The sequence below is a fragment of the Paramormyrops kingsleyae genome, chromosome 24 (assembly GCF_048594095.1).
Source record: "Paramormyrops kingsleyae isolate MSU_618 chromosome 24, PKINGS_0.4, whole genome shotgun sequence".
NCBI lineage: Eukaryota > Metazoa > Chordata > Actinopteri > Osteoglossiformes > Mormyridae > Paramormyrops > Paramormyrops kingsleyae.
Genome location: NC_132820.1, coordinates 9,488,501 through 9,510,148, shown reverse-complemented (window position 1 = coordinate 9,510,148; position 21,648 = coordinate 9,488,501).

Genomic DNA, 21,648 nt, shown 5'->3' with positions numbered 1-21,648 from the left:
TATAGCTTTCGCTTCTTGATCTGTCCCAATGAACGCTGAAGAACATTGAGCTTGTTTACAACGCGCGAGCTGTCATTTGGTAAGCGAATGAAGTCGTCCAGTTGTTTTATGAATATTTGATCTGTAATCGGTCAGTAGCTGTTGTCAGTTCTGTCTTTCATAGCAGCGACAGCTGACAGTTTAGTTGACATGTGTGTTTATCCTCCTCCAGATACCCTCACTGGAAATCACTGGAATCACTGGAAACCGACACATGGTTCCTTTGCAATGCAAAGCTTCGCAACCTGGCACGCCAAGGTAGACTGACATTAATTGGATTATATTTAAAATAATTGTCATGCCCATGAACAACTGTGATACATTATTTTAGAGTTACTTTTTCCTCTAGTTTGATTTATATATAAGTACAGTTGCTGTCAAAATATATCACTTTATTTAGTTCATAGCTTAGTATTGTTTTATATAACATTAAAAATTGGCAAGAAATAAAAAAATATAGGTGACTCTGGGTGGTATGGGGGTGCAGTGGCTAGCACTGTCGCCTCACACCGGGTGGTATGGGGGTGCAGTGGTTAGCACTGTTGCCTCACACCGGGTGGTATGGGGGTGCAGTGGTTAGCACTGTTGCCTCACACCGGGTGGTATGGAGGTGCAGTGGCTAGCACTGTCGCCGCACACCGGGTGGTATGGGGGTGCAGTGGCTAGCACTGTTGCCTCACACCGGGTGGTATGGAGGTGCAGTGGTTAGCACTGTTGCCTCACACCGCGTGGTATAGAGGTGCAGTGGTTAGCACTGTTGCCTCACACCGGGTGGTATGGGGGTGCAGTGGTTAGCACTGTTGCCTCACACCGGGTGGTATGGGGGTGCAGTGGTTAGCACTGTTGCCTCACACCGGGTGGTATAGAGGTGCAGTGGTTAGCACTGTTGCCTCACACCGGGTGGTATGGGGGTGCAGTGGTTAGCACTGTTGCCTCACACCGGGTGGTATGAGGGTGCAGTGGCTAGCACTGTCGCCTCACACCGGGTGGTATGGGGGTGCAGTGGCTAGCACTGTCGCCGCACACCGGGTGGTATGGGGGTGCAGTGGCTAGCACTGTTGCCTCACACCGGGTGGTATGGGGGTGCAGTGGTTAGCACTGTTGCCTCACACCGGGTGGTATGGAGGTGCAGTGGCTAGCACTGTCGCCTCACACCGGGTGGTATGGGGGTGCAGTGGTTAGCACTGTTGCCTCACACCGGGTGATATGGGGGTGCAGTGGTTAGCACTGTTGCCTCACACTGGGTGGTATGGGGGTGCAGTGGTTCTCCCTGTGTTTCTGTGGGTTTTTTTTTCCCCCAGGGACTCCCCACAGTCCAAAAACAGGCTGAGATTAATTGGAGTTGCTAAATTGTGAATGGTGTGTGAATGTGTCCTGTGATTGGCTGGTGCCCCATCCTGCCTTGTTCCCTGCTTTGAGCCCATAGGCTCCAGACCCCCCTATGACGCTGAATAGCATAAGTGGTAAGAGAGGATGGATGGATGGATGGATGGAAATTTAACAGGAGGCTATGTGTCAAAGATTAGTATCTCTTCCCAAAGATTGAGCAGGAGAGTAATACAGAGCATACAAGCCCGACTGGCCCAGGATCTGGCAGCTCTACACATTCGTGTAGCTGTGAGAGCTTCATGCTCCCTACAGTAAAGGCGTTCAGGCTCATTTGTCAGTGGTATGCAGCTGCCGGGACCTCGCACAGAGGGCTGGATCAAACGGCGTCCACCTTCTCCCCACGATCTTCCTGTTAGTGAAGGAATCACTTTGAATGGAGTTAGTGGGAGAGCTTTGAAGTAGGAGCCGTGCGTTATTTCACTGGGATTTCAGCGGGACCAACGGCTCTGCCTACATGTATATAATATAGGCACTATTATGCAAAACAGGCATTGAGATTCTGTGTCAGATTCAGTCAGCATCCCACATGGGCCATAATGAAGTGAAGGAAGTACAGATAGAGGTACAATGGGTAGAACTACAGGTACAATGGGTAGAACTACAGGTACAATGGGCAGAAACACAGGCACAGTGGACAGAAGTACAGGTATAATGGTAAGAGGTACAGGTGCATAGGACAGATATACAGGTATAATGGGCAGAAATATTGGTACAAAGGACCAAAGTAAGGGTTCACTAGGCAGCAATACAGGTACACTGGGAAGAAATACAGGTACAATGCGCAGAAATGCAGGTACAGGTACACTGGGCAGAAATGCAGGTACAGGTACACTGGGCAGAAATGCAGGTAGGCCTACTATAGTAGGAGGTTTGTGATCCTGACTGTTGTGAAATTATTAAATTGTTCAATAGGCCTATATAAATGTACAAATGCTATGCTATACATTTAAATAGTCATTTTGATTTTCTTATTGATATCAGATGGTACGATTTGCCCATCGTAAAAAATAAAATACATGTCTAGTGAAATATCATTTGTCCCTATTTATTGTCCTTAAATGTATGTTACTTCTCCATCATCACCAAGCACATAACGCAAATGATTTGGGGGTGAAATGCTCGGTGCCGACAGCCCTGTCAATAAAAGCAAAAGAAAATAAGCTTTAATGGAATAGAAAGAGTGTTTAAATGGAAATCACTAGCCAGCGGGCTGCAGGCACGTGTCTCTGGTTTCACCCGGGCAATTCTTTACTTTTAATCCACGTTTCCTAAAGTACAAAAGAATTTTATTTGCGTCGTAAACCGGTCGCGTCAGATTTGCCAGCGGCTGCCGCGCGGTGTCTGCGTTCACAGCACCCGCTTCTGTTTGTTCTTCTGCTCCGCATATAAACCCCTCTTATTGCCGATCTTCCTTCTCTTTAACGGATCTTTTCTCGGAGTATTTCATTATTTACCCCAAGGAACCTGCCGAAGGAAACTTCAGTCTGGTTCGGAAAAGACGGCAGGACGGGATTTCAGACGAAAGCCGAAAAAATAAAACTTCCTCAAAGCGGTTGCATCCGATTCCACATATATTAACCAAGCTGACCTTACCAGTCTGCGCAAATACTTAAGCCAGTGGGAAGCTATACAACTATAAAATGAATTCAGTTGTAATTATTAAAAACATGTTTAAATCCTATTTATGAATCACACACATTTATAAATGATGAACTGGTCGCAGAAATGGTTGAATAACAAACAATTTAAACGCAGTAGGAGTGTAAATCATTACCCCGGGAAAACGGTTCAGCTTGGATTTTAATTGACTTCTTTGTTGGTTTATTTCATTCCGATGCATGCACCACAGTGCGCACCTTTGAAATAAAAAGCCATGCTATAAATGGCAAGTTAGAATGCAATAAAGTCCGGTTTTTCATAATGATTGTTTAGCAGTTGCTTTTATCTAAGGCAACATACATTTGCAACTCCAGTCCCCGACGTAATTGGGGTTAAGGACTGAAAAGCCCAAAAGGGGAATGATGGTAGGATTTGAACCAACAATCTTCTGAGCAGAATTACAACAGCCTAACCCACGGACCAACACGCCACCTCTCGCTGGGGGCTAAATTAGACCCCTCTCTGAGGTGCTCTGTTGTACGCGTCTTCATTTGAATCCGGTCACTTCGTACATGATTAAAAGTCCGAGGAGAGAGAGTGCGCATTAATATCGACGTTTTCACGCGAGGGAAAAGTGCAGGGGACGTGAAAGTTTCCTTCAGCCAGTCGACTCTGAAGTAGGATGCTTTATCTCGTCCTCTCATACGTGCCACTTTGTGGCTTATTGCACCAGTGTTTATACCGCTGAAAGAACTGAGAAAGATTAATGAAATCACCGCGGATCAAACGCAGGAGACGCTTATTGATCTCGCGGAACTGAGGTGAATATTGCTGATGCCACAGCACAACACGCGCAGAATTCCACCTAACTACGTAGGCTAGGGGGAAGTGTCGAGCGTGGCGGCCTCTGTTCCGTAAAGGTGACCATTACAGGCTTTCAGGAGGAGTCCGTAATTGGCCATTTCCCAGTGATTTAAGGGCTATTTCGAAATGGCAGGGCTTTTCCTTTCTTAACTACAAGGGGTATGGGACTCCATGGTGTCCCAGAATTCAGTGCTGTAGCCTCACACCTCGAGGATGGGTTTGAGGCTCACCTACAGCTCTGTGTGTTGATTTCTCCCTGCGCCTCCTCTGGGGCCTCTGCTATCCTCCCGCTATCAGCTGGGAGCTGGGGGGGAACAAAAATGTGGACTGTGTGGGGGTCTGCAAGGACTGGGTTGAGACACACTGCTGTACGAGGTAAGTGATTGTGGAAAACGGTGGGATGACTGAATACAATTATCACCAACTTTATTTGTATGGGTCGGGGATAGTGTGTCTCAGTGGGTTAAAATGCTTTTCTTATTATGACTCAGTCACTGGTTCAAATCCTAGAGCTGCCAGAGTGATTTCAGTGTTGGGCCCTTCAGCGAGGCCCTTGACCCCAATCGCTCCTGGAATTGGCTGGCCCTGCATTCACAAGGTGTCACTTTGGATAAAAGTACTTGCTGAGTAAATAATATTATGGTGTGGTCTGCTTTCTTTTGTGCATTTTCCTTATAACGTTAGGACGGACAGTCGCTCTTAAACCCCTCATCACTCAAATCTTCCTGCCCCCATCTCACTGCCGTGGCGACCGTTATCGTAATCGGCGGCGCCGTCCAAACATCTGCTAACTGACGCCGTACATGTGTGCGCATACGTTCGCGTACGTGCACGTGGAATTCTAACAACTGAGGCGTAATGGAAATTTCCATGCTGGTGTCACAACTCTGTGAATTATTCATTTCTGGACTACAATGTTGTAAACGGAATCGGCGTTCGCGTTTTCTCCCTCTCCCTTCGATAACTGGGCCAAATCTGATTACTTACAAAGACAAGAAATGAATTATTAAGCCAAGCCAAACAGGAGCCCTCGAGGAACAAATTTGACAGTACACAGAAACCCAGCTACATGTGGCATCCAGTGGAACGCAATAAATTTAAACAGCTGGCGCAATACGAACGGCCCAAGCTGTGCTGGCATGCATGCATGCATGAGTACTCTATAATCAAGGCGCAGGGAGATATCAAGGCAAGAGTGAGCGTGACCTTGCTCCAACACTCTGAGCGCCCTGTGCTGCCGGCCGTGTGGAACCTCCCTTGAGCGGCCCCAGTGGCACAGTGCATGGTTCCGTTGCCGGTTGACGGGGCGCCACTGGGGCACGCGGATTGCGAATGAGGGTCGATGTTTGGTCGTGGAGACAGCTTGGATCGCATCATCCGTCACCTGTCGCTAGCAGGTGTGTTGTTGTGCTGAAGAGCAGCCACTTCCTGTCACGCTAGGGAGAGTCGTGTCACTGGGGTTAGGCGTATTAATTTGCCGCACCTGTCCGTTATTTGCCGTATTTAATGTAATATTAGCGAATCCGGTTTTACTACATCTAGATATTCCAGTTTCCCCCTTCAGTTCAATAACCTTCGGTCACATGGTGTGTGTCCAGGCATGTGTGCATGTGACGGCCCTGCAACACTTCGGGGGTGTCCCCTGCCCCATGTCCTGAGTTTTCTTGGACATCCTCTTAGCTCTTCATGTTGCTGCACTGGAAAAGCAGTTATGGAAAATGGATAAATGATCTCCGTTATTCTCCAGTGACACGCTGCTGGGTATTTTCCTCCTGGAAGGTGTTGGTGCTTTTTCCCATCGTTCGGCGCCATTTTTCCGTCGTCATCGTCGCCCGCCACCACCACCCCCCCCCCTCCTCCCCCAACTTACTCTCCAGCCAATCCCCAAGCAAAGGCAGACCTCATAAATAAACATGCCATTCAGTGTCAGCGCCGTGTTCGCCCTGGGTTCAGTCGCTGCCCTCGGCTCAGCGGTTTCGGAATTTAACACACTTAGCGGTCCTTATTTGAAACGGTCACATTCAGTTCACACACATTTACAGGGTGTTGGTGTGGACGGTAGGAAACGGAGTTATTCTGAGATTATTCTAAATTCAGGTCTGGTTGTTTTGCGGCAAGATGCAGAATCCTCCTTCCCGAATAACGGCGACCTGAGCACGACGGTTTGCATGAGGCTGTGTTTGTATTTATATGTTCGGGATTTGATCCTGGAGAACTGTCGGCCACAGGGTGACACACACACACACACACACACAGAGACGATTTAAAGACGGCAGATCAAATCACCACATTTTTTTAGACTGAAGGTGGAACCAACAGAAAATATTAAAAACAGAGAGAGAATATTTAACCATCGCACAGATGGGACTGATACCTGAGACGTTAAAGGAATTACTGCGCTTCCCACTGAGCTGTGATACTGTCCAGGCTATACACACCTTATTTAAAAAAATACTACTGCTACTGTTTTATGTGATAAAAAGAGCATTTTTCCTGTTTATTTTCTGTGTATCAGATTTCGCCAGTGATACATTTATAAAATTCCTCGTCCTGTATAATCTGGACTGCTACTCATTTTTACATAACACTGGGTGGTGGTGGGGGGGGGGGGGGTGGTTATGGGGAAACTGGGAATTATAAGGAAGAGATGCTGGTATATAACAGCAGACAGACGGAAAGCACAGAATATTAATAGCAAGGTCAGGGACTCAATGAGAGCTCTTCATTCCTCAGAAACTTCCGGAGAGAAACTTAGCAAGACCTCGCACCATAATATTTATACTTGTATCTTTTAAGAAGGAACAAAAAAGACCATCACCTCCTCCTCATATTTATATCTCAGTGCCCAGCTGCTGAAACGCTCTTAAGATCGGTTGACTTTCCATTGCACGCATCTTTGGATGAGCTAATCGATTTTCCGGAGATAAATCCGTGTTGCTCATCCTGTGTTGCTGGATCCCACCTTGTCATCCGCACCGGGAATCCTCATCAATCACCCGTAGCGAGAGGACCCGGCTCACACGCACCGTTATCCGTGACTGTCTCTGACTCGCAGTCGCCTATATAATCTGTCGATCTTTGAAATAAGTAGGTATATTAAAAAAAAAAAAAAAAAAAAGACATGCCCTTTTCACCTGGGCGAAATTTTTAAATCTCTGTATGTATCAAATTTCTGCCATGGCTTGAAGACAGCGCAGCATTTTGCATTATCTGCATGACAAATAAACGTAATGCATGGAGGCAAAAGCTCCGACATCCATCCATCTTCCAGTTCCGCATCCTGTCCCAGACACTTAGGGCCGGGTGCCAGTCCATCGGCACGCAATCGTACGTTACGAGCAATTTCCAAATGACAGCTAGCTGTGGATTTCAGGCAAACCGGCACGGTAGAGAGAAAGCATGCAATCTCTCCCCTCACACCCGCACGCTCGGAAGCAGGACTCAAACGCCCAAATCTGGAGGAGGGAGACAGCGGTGTTCCCCACAGAGACACCCCTCAAACTTTTTTTACTTTTTTTTTTGCAAATGAACTACAGTCATGGTAAATCCAGCATTTTGGGGGCAAATAATATAAAAATGGAAACTTTCTGGAAACTTATGGAAGCTTCATTTGCAGACTCAGACCAATACCTTTAAATATATCGATATAATCTGACAGTACTCGACTTAATCAGTGAAATTATGTCACATTTAATTTTGTGCTTTTGGGAGTGTGCCATCATTTACTTGTTAAATAATTAGTAACATGATAAGTAGCCATTAAAGCTCTCGGCGCGTGATGGGAAAGGCAGAAGTGGAATGGCTCACATATTAATTTCCCGCATGTACAAAAAAAAAAAAAAACTGTAGAAGAGTTAGATTTACCAGCCAATTAGTGTCTCTGACATCCCATGGTGCACCAGGCCATTCCCGGGACACTAGGCACATAGTAAATTATATATATTGTCTTACGGGACCTCTGAATATAAAGCAGAACGTGCTGTAAATTTTTGCCGCAAATCAGCGACAGGAGATAAAGGGCGTGAGCAAAGCGGCCGTCAGTCATCTCCTATTAATTAGGGGGGGGGGGGGGGGGGGGAGCTTTGATCAGAGCCGGAAGGTCAAGTGGAGCTGCTGTCAAGGCAGCGGGGAGAGAACGATCTGGTCTATTTCACAGGAGGAACCTTCAAAACCTGCCATCCAACAGTCCAAAGAAAGAGGTTGGATTACAGAAGGTGTGGTTTTTGCTAAGCCACGCCTTCAGTGGAGAGACGTGTGATATTACGTGCAGGGGCCACACAAAGACATAGTGGGGCCCCTGAGTAATTTTTCTCTAAAGCATAGATACCATTATTCCTGCTCCCAAACATCATGTTCCTCCACCCCCCCCCCCGCCGAAAGTCTTCTGCTTTCTCTCCCCTTATATCCGGGCCTGGTTACATGTTACTCAGTGCATGGTTTGTCAATAAAGGAGGGAGAAAGGAGATAACTCATGTGGATCTGAGGCCATTTTCTCTCCAGTTCCCCAGTCCCTGCTACAAACAGCCTATAGTATTACTTACGATTATAAACCCCGTTTTGGGTAACGGGTTGGCTAGGAATCATGCCTACCCTGTTAATGAATAACAAAATCTGGATAATGGACTGAGTATAGTCTCTAGCTCTTGGTCTGTCATGGGTTAGCAAGTCAATATGCAGCTTGTCCATGAAGATTATACTGTAATAAACAGGGGTTAGGGTTAGGGTTAGAGTCTAGGATTTTTTAAGACATGGGGCGTAAGGGGGGCATAATTAATACAGAGGTGCCAGTCTTAGCATTAGCCAATGATATAATCGGATTCAATGAGTGACAGGGGCGGGGAGCCTATCAGCTTTCAGCCAGTGTCCCTATAGCCCCACCCTTGTACATGCCCCTGTTTATAACCATTCATATAAGGCACTTGGTTTACTTTCCTCAACGGAAAGACCCTTTAACTCTGCCACCAGCTCTTGGTATCTTTATAACTGTGCTGATCACGAGTAGAATGGCTTGTCACATTCCTCCTCCCTCCCTCGCAAGAAATGACATATGAGTCACGCCTCATAATGATCACGGCGTGAAGGTTCTCCCGAGCATCTGCTTAGCACTGGTGGGCTGCAGCGGGCCAAGCTACCCTGTGATCCGGGAGATCTGCAGCCCATTGATGTCGGGTGCGATTCATGCCCAGCGTGAAGGAATGACTGTAATGGTGGTCAGTGACCAAGAGCTCTCGGTACCTGCTTGACTGCTGGAGTCTCCTCCTGCGCTCATTAGCTTCATTCTTCCGCCTCTTGTTTCCACGAGAGAACAGCCACTCGAACCAGTGCAGGCAAAAAAACAAAAAGAGAGAGAGTGGGATTAACAAGAAGCAAAAGGGAGCTTCAACTTTTGTGTGGTTGAGAAAATAGTAGAGTGGGTTCCTGTGGATGTGAATCACCCACTCCTGTTCCTTGTTATCTTCAGTGGTTGCTATGCATGCTAAACCACGAAAAACATTGTCATTCATGCATCTTCCTCCTTGGTTTTGACTGCTTTCTAGCCTTCATTTTCTTCTGTTAAGCCTTTAAGACATCCTAGTTGGTTAGCCAGGATTACCCACCTTACTCCAGTGCAGCCTGCTGCTGTTTGGATGTAAAGCCATTGTGGTTCATATATTATTTACAACATAATACTTTCCATAAGTCCTGTAGAAAAATGGCCTCAATTGAGGAGAATCATTATCTCATCAAATGAATCCTGCTGCTTGGTTAGCAGTAATTTTGTGGCAATAAGGATATGATCAGTATCTCACATTACATGTTTTTTAATGAACTGAATATTTGGCCAATTAATCTCTGTTAACTTCCCCTATAAAAAAAAACACTCTATTGTTGTTTAAGACTATCCCACTGTTGTGGATCACATCAGATTTGACTTACTTGACATACAGTAGCTCGCACAGTACATTGACTTACATGATAAATATGTAATACACAACATATATGCACATACTGTTCCAGTCAATAGCTGCTGCTGTAATGTTTTCTTTGTTGGGATTAACAAAGTCTTAATAAAATCTTGTCCTGTCTTATCCTATGTCATCTTACTGTGTTGGTCATGTGTTCCACAAACTCATGCTTCTCCTAGCAATATTCCATGTAAAAATGTATCACCCCAAATTAGCCCCTAATAAATGGAACAATCCGACATGTTGATGTTGTTGTTGAGGGGGATAAATGGCAAATGTTGGCTGTCGGTGATGCCTGTTACCCCGCATTATGCTAGCTGGGTAAAACCACTAGGTTTACAAACACAGGCTGTTAAATAGTCTATTTAAAATAAGCAACTCAACAGGATTACCAATAGGGTAAATTATAACACTTATACAATTTCTTCAAGTGTCAGGTTTTAACATCAACAACCCTGTTAGTGAGTTAAACATTCTCAAATTATTTATAACTGTACATAATTATAAGCATTCTGAGCTTATAGTAAACTAAACGGCGGACGTCTCTATGTATGAAAATATTCTAGCTAGTTTATTTTCTGAGTATAAAAAGAGCTGCTTAGTGCACTTTTTGTGCTGATATGGAAAAGGGGAGTTCATGTGACACGGTAACCATAACAACGGGTCGCTCAGTACCGTGGATGGACTAACCATGTTATATGTTCATAGAAACATCAAGGTGGACTGTGAAAGTTCTCATGCCAGTTCAGTTTTCAAATTTATGTGAACTGAGTCATCTTTAATGCACTCCCTCCCCCCACCCTGCAAAGAATGTCCTCAGTTAACATTAGGAGCTAGCTCTGGGCTAGCTCGCCCTAGCCTTTGCTGAGGATACAATCCCAGTGCAGTTGTCCTCCAATTATTTGTTGGAATTTTCCACCCCAATGCCAGGGCAAGATTGGCGATGATCCCTCTCATACCAACGAGTGGGAAATGGGTCGGAATGTTCAGAAAAACGTCTCGGAAGTGTCAGCAAATGAAGCTAAATGTGACGTGTGAGGATGTGCCCAGCAGTGAACCGGTACTTCGTCCAAGGTGGCCCCCTGCCTCATGACATACAAATTCTGGGATAGGTCAGGGCCCACTGTGACCCTGTACTGCACAAAAGGTACAAAAAATAGACATATTGCTACTGTGTACTTCTTCTGTTCTTTGGATTCTGATTAATTCATTCCATCTATATTTATCTTCAAACTCAAAGCTGTTTTAAATGATCCATCAAATCTGTAAAATCGCCCAGGTTCTAGATCAATGAGGTTTGAGTGACACTGGAAGGCCGACCGTAAATAAAGATCTTCTTTATAAAAAGAATACAGTGCAATAGCATGAACACCACCAACAATGTCTCACTGAATTGCAGCTTTACGGCGAGACTGCTCTGTACAACATAATGTATTTTTTATTGTTCTGTTTTCAACCCACAATCAGAAAATCTCATCGCAAATAAAACCATGATTTGCCACTTAAAAGTTGAGGTGAGTCAATGTTGCAAGAAAAGACACATAACTAGTTATCCATACATTTTCGAGTTTGCAAGTACAACCAAAACGTTGAAAATTATTGTTATTGTGAATCATCTCATGTTACCCAACCAGTACTGATACCATGCTATTAGCAGGGAGGGGTGATACCAATAGATATCATGAAATTATACACGCTGGTCTGAAATCAGCTAGTGTTTCGAGCGGTACAGAAGCTAAGTGTTTCTGACTTAGCGAAACGTCTCGAACATTAACATAGCGTGACTCCCTGTTTTGATGGTTCATTAGCCTGAACTGCAGAAGGACCAGGTACATTAAATTCAATAGAACTGGGTCAGTCACCAGGGTTCTGGAGGTAGAGTCTGGCAACTGCGTCAAATCCAATTACGCATCAGCATTAATTAAATCCCTGGGACAAAATCTCCCCCCTTGTTCTTCAGTCTTTGTTTGAATGTTGGTTTTTTTGAGCTTTCCAGTTAAGAACATTTCATTTAGTTATGAGTTAATGTGTAACACGCTTACCTTTTTAACAGTGTATTTAGTAAACACATTCGTTTAAAGCAACATGCAATTGAGAAGAGTCTCACTTAAGGGCCCAACAATGAAATCACTCTGCAGATGCTGGACTCCAAACCAAGGACCTTCTAAGCACAGGCCCAGCATACTGAGCTGCAGACTGAATAAACTGTGCTGTGTGTCTGTTCAGTTGTCATATTTCTGATGCCATTGAAGGGTTAAGGAACAATAACAAGTAGCGCCCTTCTGGGCCATGCCAGACGTCCTCCAAAATTAATTTTCACAGATTGTGTTCATTATATATACAATGTCAGCAGATCCTAGCTCACTGTTATGAACAGGAATTTGGTAATAAGTGGCCCTTCTCGTTTGTGACAAGCTGCTGCACTTTTATTTGGCACGGGGATGAAAGTTGAAAACATTACCGCGAAACCTCGGCAATGCTAAGTGTGTCCCTGCCCTGTGTCAAGACAATGCGTTGCCAGGCAGCTGCGGAATTAATATGCATAAGTTCTGGATTTTTTCATCAATTGTGGTTGTTCTTAGTTTGTGAAAGTCAATTTTATAAAGATGTCAGTGTAATGCTTTTGGCTCTGGGTCCCCCAAAGCGTATAGAAAGTGCAACTGAACTGTAGAGAAATCAGTCAATGTGCCTAATAATTTGGAAACTAGACTGATGAACTGGAAAGTGAAAATACCAGCTGCAACGGCGGTAAAAAATTTCACACGTTTGTGACTTTGGGATTTTTGCAAATCGCTGCAATTGCCCTAGATTAAATTTGCATGAATAATTCCACAAAGTGCACACACACACACACACTTGTGCTGTTATGCACTAAGGATAGTCGTCCTTTTCGGGTTAACTGTGTGTGTTGGGACATTAGGAGGAAAGCGGAGCGATGACTCGGGGGAATGACCAGCGGAAGCTGAGGCGGAGCAGGGAAAAACATGCAGACGCTGCAAGTCAGAGCCGGATAGAGAGCAGCCAGCCCCGGGGACAGCTCCGCCATCTTGCCACCCTATATATACACACATTAATTACAAGAACAAAAACCTGTTTTTGACTTGGGTAGCATCGTTATAGTTTAGTCTGTAGTCTTGTTTCTCTTTTCGTTCATTTGCTGCACACATACCGCAACATCTCACCTACCATGTCCATCTGACCCTCCTGTCTCCTCCCTAGCATGACCCTAACGAGCCACACCTGTTATTTATTTGTGTTACCTCTTGTTCCTTAACCCTTGTTTCAATCACTCCCAGCAGCCTCTTGTTAGCTCCCTCGTTCGTTTAATATTTACATGCTTCCCAGTCCTGTGTTCTGAGGGCAGAAGGAAAAATTATTGGATCAGGGAGATTAGATAATTATATTGTGGAGGAGGTAGGTCCAAGCATTCAAATGATTGTGGAAGAGGCGGGATCAACCAACCAAATGTCTTTGTCTCTCCTATTCTAGTTGCTTGGCCTCCTCCACAATCTGACTGGTTATCTCTCTGAACCAATCATTGTTCCTTCTGACCTCAAAACATTTTTGTGTAAGTAAAACTCCCACAAGTTGCTCCCTAGTCCAGTCATTAACATCACTCTGCCCGTCAGCCCATGTCGTTCCTATGTCTTAGCCTTCTCCTTTTGATCCCTCGTGGTCCTGTTTATTTCCAGTCCCTAATTATTTAGTTTTGCTCCAATAAAGTCGCCTTTTATCGCCCCTTGAGTCATTTGTTCCTCCAACTGTAACATATACGTAAAGTAAAGGGCCTGTACCATCTACGCCAGACCTGTGCAAAGCTGGCCTGTGGGTCATATCCAGCCTGGGGAGTTATTGGCCCATACGATCGTTAAAATTATAATAGAACGGTAATGTTTTATGCTCAAGTCCCACGCATAATCACAAAAATAACAAAATAAACTGTTACTTCCATACAGCGTGCAAAAATGAGCCTCTCCAAACTAGTCTTCTATTGTAAATTTTATGGGACTTGAAAATAATCATATATAATCAAAATAATTGTTTAAAAATGGCCCGTCCTGATGTGGCGAAGCTCACAATTGGCCCTTCTCAGAAAATAATTGGTTAGGCCCGCTATACCCTGACCTGCAGGTGAACTCGTACAAACGACTTTTCACACCCGGCACCGGGAGCAACTTGCAGAGTCATGAGAAAGAAAAAAAACATGACACCGGAAAGCAAAGGAACGTCAGCTGTGTGCTGCCAGTGACATTGTCCTTGGAGATGGAGGTGCCACCTTTTCCTGGCTTGGAGCATAATTGGTGCTGAGCTGATGATACGATAGTGATCGCCATGGATACCACCCATGAGTCATCACCTCCCAAATAGAATGTTTTACATATGCAAAGTGAGATTATTATTATTATTATTATTTATTATTGTTGTTGTTGTTGTTGTTCTTGTTAGTATTAACATCATTAAATATATTTAGGGATGTACTTAATCTGCAAAGGTTGCCTTTCTTATTTTTCAGAGTGTCCTTGAATTTCTTGGGTAAATCTCTGCGGTTGAAAGTACTGCCCGTATTTACCTTATCCATTTCCACGGAGGTCGAAAGAAAATATTTGTCTATATTTTTTTGTTTTTCAGCTTTGGCCCGAAAGAAGATCATTAAACCACAAAAATCAAAATCCCACCCATGTTTGCCACCAAAACAAGCAATTAGCATCCTTAAAAATAGGACACCATTTCCTTGGATATTTTGTTAAAGACAAAATTAGAAATCTACCTTTGATCATCCTTCTCTTGCTGTCCTTTGGTGGAAATGATCATCTTTCGTTGCTTGCTGAGAGTATTAACACACTTGCAATCCAGTTTGTGCAGCATTTCTCATTAGAATAATTTCTAAACTCTTACATACAAGTCATGAGTGGAAAGCGAGTAGTCAGATGCATGGTGTATTTTATTATTGATAATAAATGCCGCTTTTATATGCATTTAAAACTTTTCCAACATATGTAGAGTTTAAAAGTGAATTGAATATCATTCATTACTATCCATCCATACGTCCACCACCATCCATTTACCCAGGTGATATTACCCATTAATTGCTTACTTACTACCCACGTCCAGTACTAGGGAATCCCCAAACAGCCCATAATAACCAGGCATGGCAGCTATGATGGGCCTATCAAGATGATGAAGCGATGGAGACAGTCACATGGTCTTCATAGTAGTTTGTGTCATTATGGTTCTGTGCTAGTCTTTATTAGCATGGAAAAGTGAAGTGTTTGTATATCTGTACATCAGGCATCCTGTGGGGGTCTGTGTCTATGCTTACAGGACATTATTAGTAGTAGTAGTGGTAGTAGTAGTGGTGGTAGTGATAGTAGTAGTGGTGGTGGTAGTAGTAGTGGAGGTAGTGGTGGTGGTGGTGGTGGTGGTAGTAGTAGTAGTGGAGGTAGTGGTGGTGGTGGTGGTGGTGGTAGTAGTAGTAGTGGAGGTAGTGGTAGTAGTGGTGGTGGTGGTGGTGGTAGTAGTGGTGGTGGTAGTGGTAGTAGTGGAGGTAGTGGTAGTAGTGGTGGTGGTGGCGGTGGTAGTAGTGGTGGTGGTAGTGGTAGTAGTGGAGGTAGTGGTAGTAGTGGTGGTGGTGGTGGTAGTAGTGGTGGTGGTAGTAGTAGTGGAGGTAGTGGTAGTAGTAGTGGTGGTGGTAGTAGTAGTGGTAGTAGTAGTGGTGGTGGTAGTAGTAGTGGTAGTAGTAGTAGTAGTATTCTTATTTGTCTTTCTGTTGACCTGAGGATAAGTAACTCAGAATTCAAGCTGTTACCTTACATTATGTATTCCATGCAGAACCACTTCTTAAGCTGTTTCCCACATTTTAAAAGTAGACAGAGGCTAAGCCTCTAAGAGACAGATAACAGACACCCGAACGCAAATAACACGTGTATTTGGGTCAGATTCAGGATGATTATAGTCCACACATCTATATCTCGCTGTATCATTTGAGATGTGCTATTGAATACTGAGTTGTGAACTACTTATTTTATACATTGGACAAATATATGTATCTTTTTGAAGTCTAAGTCATTCATTTGGACGGTTTTCAATAACTGCTATTTCCATCGGCATCATCATAACCCCTCTGGCAGAAAGATTGTGCAATAAGAGAGGTTATACACAGACACATACACACACACACATATATATTACATTTTATTTATTTTAGCAGAATTTTTTATCCAAAACATCCAGCAGACCTGCTGGTCCCTGAAGAAATTGGGGGTTAAGGACGTTACTCTGGGGCACAATAACGATCCTGGGATTTGAACAGGCGACCTTGCGATCACAAGCACAGCATCCTAACCCACTGAGCAGCACACCACAAATAAACATGCAATCGCCCACACGCAACTGAGAATTAATAAGTGAGGGTGTCTTTTTGGCCCAGCTCTGATGCCATATGGTGCCCTTGTCCTTTCTGGCTGGATGCAGGAACGCTAACAGCTAAACGAGGCACGGCGTCTCCGCGCAACCGCTCTCTCTCGGTTTTTGGAGAGGTCTGATCGCGGCGGCTCACCCCACAAACGTGTCTCGTAAGATCTATCGTCGTCCCGACAAGTCTCAAAACAAGACCCCGAGTTAAAGGGGTTACAGAGAGAGGACACCGCCTTGTTTCCCCCGTCAGGACACACGCAAGCATCGTGAGGCGCTGAGGCAGATAATTGCCGCCAAACTAATTAGCTAACTACTCAAGTGTGGCGTCGCATGTAAACAAGACGTGAGAGGGGGCCGAGCCTGGCGTTATGGTGAAAATGCCCAAGAATGAGCCGCATAAATAACACTCAGAAAAGAAAAATATCGAGCTGGGAAAGGCAATGGCAAGGTGAAAGTGTGGAGCCACACCAGCAAACAGATGCTATAGCTGAATTAATAAAAGCAAAATACACATCAGCTTTGCAGCTATTTCCCTGCATCCCTGGTTTTTAATAATAAAAAGTTTTAAATCCATTAATGTTCACAATGCCAGTTCAAAAAGTGCTTTCGGATCTATACATTTTACTGTTATTTATTTTTATTATTTATTATTTTTGAACTGTTTAATTCATCATAGTCACCTCTAAAATATATTTATAGTTATGGTGAGGGAATAAATGTTTGTCTTTTTCTGTCTGAATTTAAGATAAAAGACTTTCCAAATATATTTCTGGAAATGAGGAAATGTTTTGTTAGCACGTATGTGCTGATACGCCGGCACCTCGTGCTCTGTCGTGAGTCATTTCATTGTCACGTTTATTTATGGGGATCTCGACACGAGGGGCGTGCCAAACGCAAACAGCCGCATCTGTTTTTACAACCTGTCGCTTTCGTGCCGACGCTGATTTTCTAACCGTTAGTTGGGACGTTAATCCAGGTCAGAAGAGCGCATATCTCGCTGCAGCCAGCAACTCCAGAACTGAATAGAATCGTGATTCTTTATTAATCCCCGTGGGGAGAGTATCTCTCAAGGAAACGGCTGCGTGTTCGTCTCTCCCCATTTGGTCATTGGTTCAACTCCCACTGTTAGTAGAGTGATTATAGCACTGAGCCTTTGAGCAAGGCCCTTAACCCTGAGAACTGCAAAAACCGCTCCAGGGGTGCTGGATGGTTTCATATTTTTATACTCAGACATGACTTATTAATTAAACATACAATGCAAATAAATAAAAATGCTGGAAAATTGTAATACTATAAAGTACATAATTTATTTGCAAAGCAGGAATGTAATTGGACTTGTGAGTTGAAAATTTCAGCCGTAAGCGGTTCTTTTTGTCCAGACCGTTACAAGCTGAGCAAATAAATCACGCGGCTGCGCTTTATGGAAAGAACATAACTTTTCCTGTCTTCCTAGGGGTTTGTTAATCTGGACAAAGCTGGCGAACATAGAGAGATACCACTGGCAAAAAAGAGAGAAGGACTAAGGGAGAGCGCAGAACTAAATAATAAAATCACATGAAAAACCACCTCGAGCGGCGCGTATCTCGGCCGGAGCGCTTGGCCGCGGTTCAGCTTGTTCTCCGCGTTAGATGCCTGGGCTCCGCTCCGCCGAACAGAGGAACAGATAGTGCTGAGTTAAGTTTATACCGGGCTAACGCATAAATCTTAACCTGTCAGCGGCGCTTTCCGTGCGCAGACAGTGCTGGTTACTCTCCGCAAGACTGATCAAAGGCGCAAAGACAAAGTAGATTCACACGGCTTTTTCCCCTGAATCCCAGAGGCTTTCTACGGAAAGCGTGTTTAATAGTTACAGTTATGGAGGGCTGGATTAACGGGCAAGGTGCGGCCATTGTATATTTCGAGGCGGCTGTCCTATATGCTGCCATCTGTCACGATCTGTCACGTCCCGTCACCATAGACTGCAATAATCTATTCCACAAGATGTTACAGCAAAAAATGCTTTTAACAAGGGTTTAAAGTAAAGTCTTATCAAATCCCCTTTAAAGTTAGAGCATAAAACCTGTTATTGAACAGTATGAAGATGAATTAAGTATAAACCTTTACTTCTATAGAAGCTTCTTGAAAGGTATTCAGGATATAAAGTGCCAAGGTTATGATCAAAGCATATACTTGCCTTTGAGATCAAAAAAAGGAACCTTAGAAATGGAGACACATACAAATATGTATCCCTGACAAAATAAACCAAATGTTCCGCTCCGTATTATATTACATTTAAATGAACTCTTTCCCCCCCCCCCCCCCCAGTAACGCGCATTTTAAGGTCAGACTAACATCAAGACTTTTTTGTCTTCTGTTTTTCAGTCTGATCTTAAAATTTGATTGCTAAATTGCATTTTCTATATTTCGGAGAATGCTCCTCAAAGATATTGTTTCCCAACACGTCAACATCCATTTATATAAGCATCGCAGGAGTCGCAGCACTGGGAGAATGACAGAGAAAGGTGTCGGTGACCAAGGGTGTCACCGACGTGTGCACACATTTTGAATTGCTGGCTTAGTGATTCTTGCTGCAGTTGTCACCTCTAAACTTACCCACAGCAACCTCAGCGAATCAAGGAACATCGGTCTGTAGTGCCACGGTGCCCAAAAAGTTCATCTTTGTGCCATGGGTGGATTTTGGGGGTGGGGGGTGGGGGGGGGGGGGCAGAGGGACAGGTAACACTGGGCCTCACATTCTAGAGGGCCTCATGCTGGTCTTGGCTTTTACTTTTTCTTTGATTAGCATATTATTGATGTTCCATCATTTTTAATTCCCTCTTGTTTCTCCAAAAAAATAGCTCACATGGGCCCCTTAGGGCACCCAGAGAAGTTAGGCCTCTCCTGTCTTGTGCCCAAACATGCATCTTCATCAACAAAAAGACATATGATTGGCTTGCAGAGCTAAAGACCCCCAGCAAGGAGAACCAATAAGACAGATCCTAATCCCTGCCTGGAAGTATAAACCCTGCTGAGTCTCCATTAAAGCTTGTGGGTTCTGACATTCTTCTCCAAATGTACATCAGGGGACTGAGATCATTCTAATGAAGTCACATGGTGTTAAACCACAGCTCAGACACCTACCTCCACCAGCCCCTGCTGGTGTCTAACTGCACCACCTCTTCTGGCCTGAATCTCATACACTGCATCCCATGTCTTGTGAGGCAGCTTTTAAGTTCTGTCTGACTCCAATACCCAGATTCCCAGCCAACTATCTTGATTTTGATAGTTGTGGAACCAATTCAGGGATTGAACCTGCATGACTACAACCAGCACAGTCTACCAGGAAAAATATTGAGATTAAAGAACCAAACATTTTTTTTGCATTGTCCAACTGCATACTACCTTCTGATAGCGGCATTTAACATGGCTCTAGATGAAAGTTCACACCCCGACACGCACAGTACCGATGAAAACTACAAACTACAGGTTTCCAGCATCTTCCTGCTGCCTTTTTAGCGGATAAACTAAAAATACCACAGCCAGGATATACGAGGATCAGATTCTGTGGATCACAGTTTATGCTGTGAATTTAACCTTCATGTTTTGCCACATTCACTGATTTTGATCGTCTGCTCAGTTTTATCAGTGTTAATCTCGCTTTCATTAAAACACAATCATAAAATTAGCATCAGTCTTTAGTTTCACTCTCATCCTTGCTAATGTTTCATTCAGTACCACTGTAACGAAAATGCAGGCATGGTCTGTTTTATTCTCGATTTTGCTGATGTTTCGTTCAATCTCACTGTAACAAAAATGCAGGTATGTTGTGTTTCGTTCTTACTTTTGGTAATGTTTCATTCAGTCTCAGTGTAATAAAAATGCAGGTATTTTCCGTTTTGTTCTTACTTTTGGTAATGTTTCATTCAGTCTCAGTGTAATAAAAATGCCGGTATTTTCTGTTTCGTACTTACTTTTGGTAATGTTTCATTCAGTCTCAGTGTAATAAAAATGCAGGTATTTTCTCTTTCGTTCTTACTTTTGGTAATGTTTCATTCAGTCTCAGTGTAATAAAAATGCAGGTATTTCCTGTTTTGTTCTTACTTTTGGTAATGTTTCATTCAGTCTCACTGTAACAAAAATGCAGGTATTTTCTGTTTCGTTCTTACTTTTGGTAATGTTTCATTCAGTCTCAGTGTAATAAAAATGCAGGTATTTTCTGTTTTGTGCTTTGTATTTAGGCTTTATTGTTGCATGCTAACATTAATAGCTGGGGATACAAGCAGCAAAGCGAGTGAGGAGCCAACTGCTACTATTTCATCTCTTATCTCATTTTGTATTTCACCTTTTGTATCTTTAACGAAGGTCCAAAATTCATTAGCATATTCTGAGTCGGGGGGAGGGGGCAGTGATGTCATAAAATATGTGCGCTGTTATGTATCCAATAAGAAAATAAATCGGGGTGTTTCCATTTTGTTTCATCACTCTTGGTGTCATAAATGGAAACATATCTGGGTACAAAGAAGCATGTAGAATTCCTTGAAATGTTAATGAGGTGAATGATTAATTTATATATGCTAAGGGTGACTAGCAGTAGAGTGGCTCGTATCTATCTCATGTCTCAGAAGAAATTTCAGGTACTTCGTACAGCTCAGAGCGATATGTGTGCTGTATAAATTATTTCTCCAAAGGTTTCCATTTAAACAACATTATTTAGATTTATAATCAGATATTATGTGAAGAATAACTAACATTTTATCTATTTTTAAATCTATTTCTTGTATTAGGAGAAGGTATAATTATATATTTTAAGATGTAATCAGATAGAGCAACATGGAAACTGCTCCAAGACCACACAGGGATTTAATTTTTAGATCCATCTGGAACTTATAAGAGTTTATCGATGATTATATTCAATAGGGAATCCAGAAGAACCTCAAGCCAGCTGCTGCACCCTCAAAGAAGTGTTGGTAGGGGTATCTCAATAGGATGTCACATGGTCAACTCCCAAGGGAGGTATTTTGGGCATGGGTCACTGGATGAAGGCCCTGGACCAGGGTCAGAACACATCGTAGGGATAAAATCTCCCAGCTGGCCTGGGAGCATCTGAAGGACCTACAATCTGTGGCTTTGATCTTCTTGACGTGCTGTCACTGTAACCATCACCAAGAGAGGTGCTGTGATGACGATGATTAAAAAATATGTGAGATATAAGAGACAAGCATTTTTATATTGTAGGCATTATGTTTATGGAACAGAAGTAGGACTAACATAAAAGATCTTCTCATCCTTTTTTCTTTCCTCTGGGTATTTTAATCTTCACCTTTTCTGCTCCACCTGACAGTTTTGACTAAGGTTATGTCCGTCACACGTGGAAGAGAGACAAGGTTAGAATATTCCATGGTTCTGTAAAGTGGGTCAA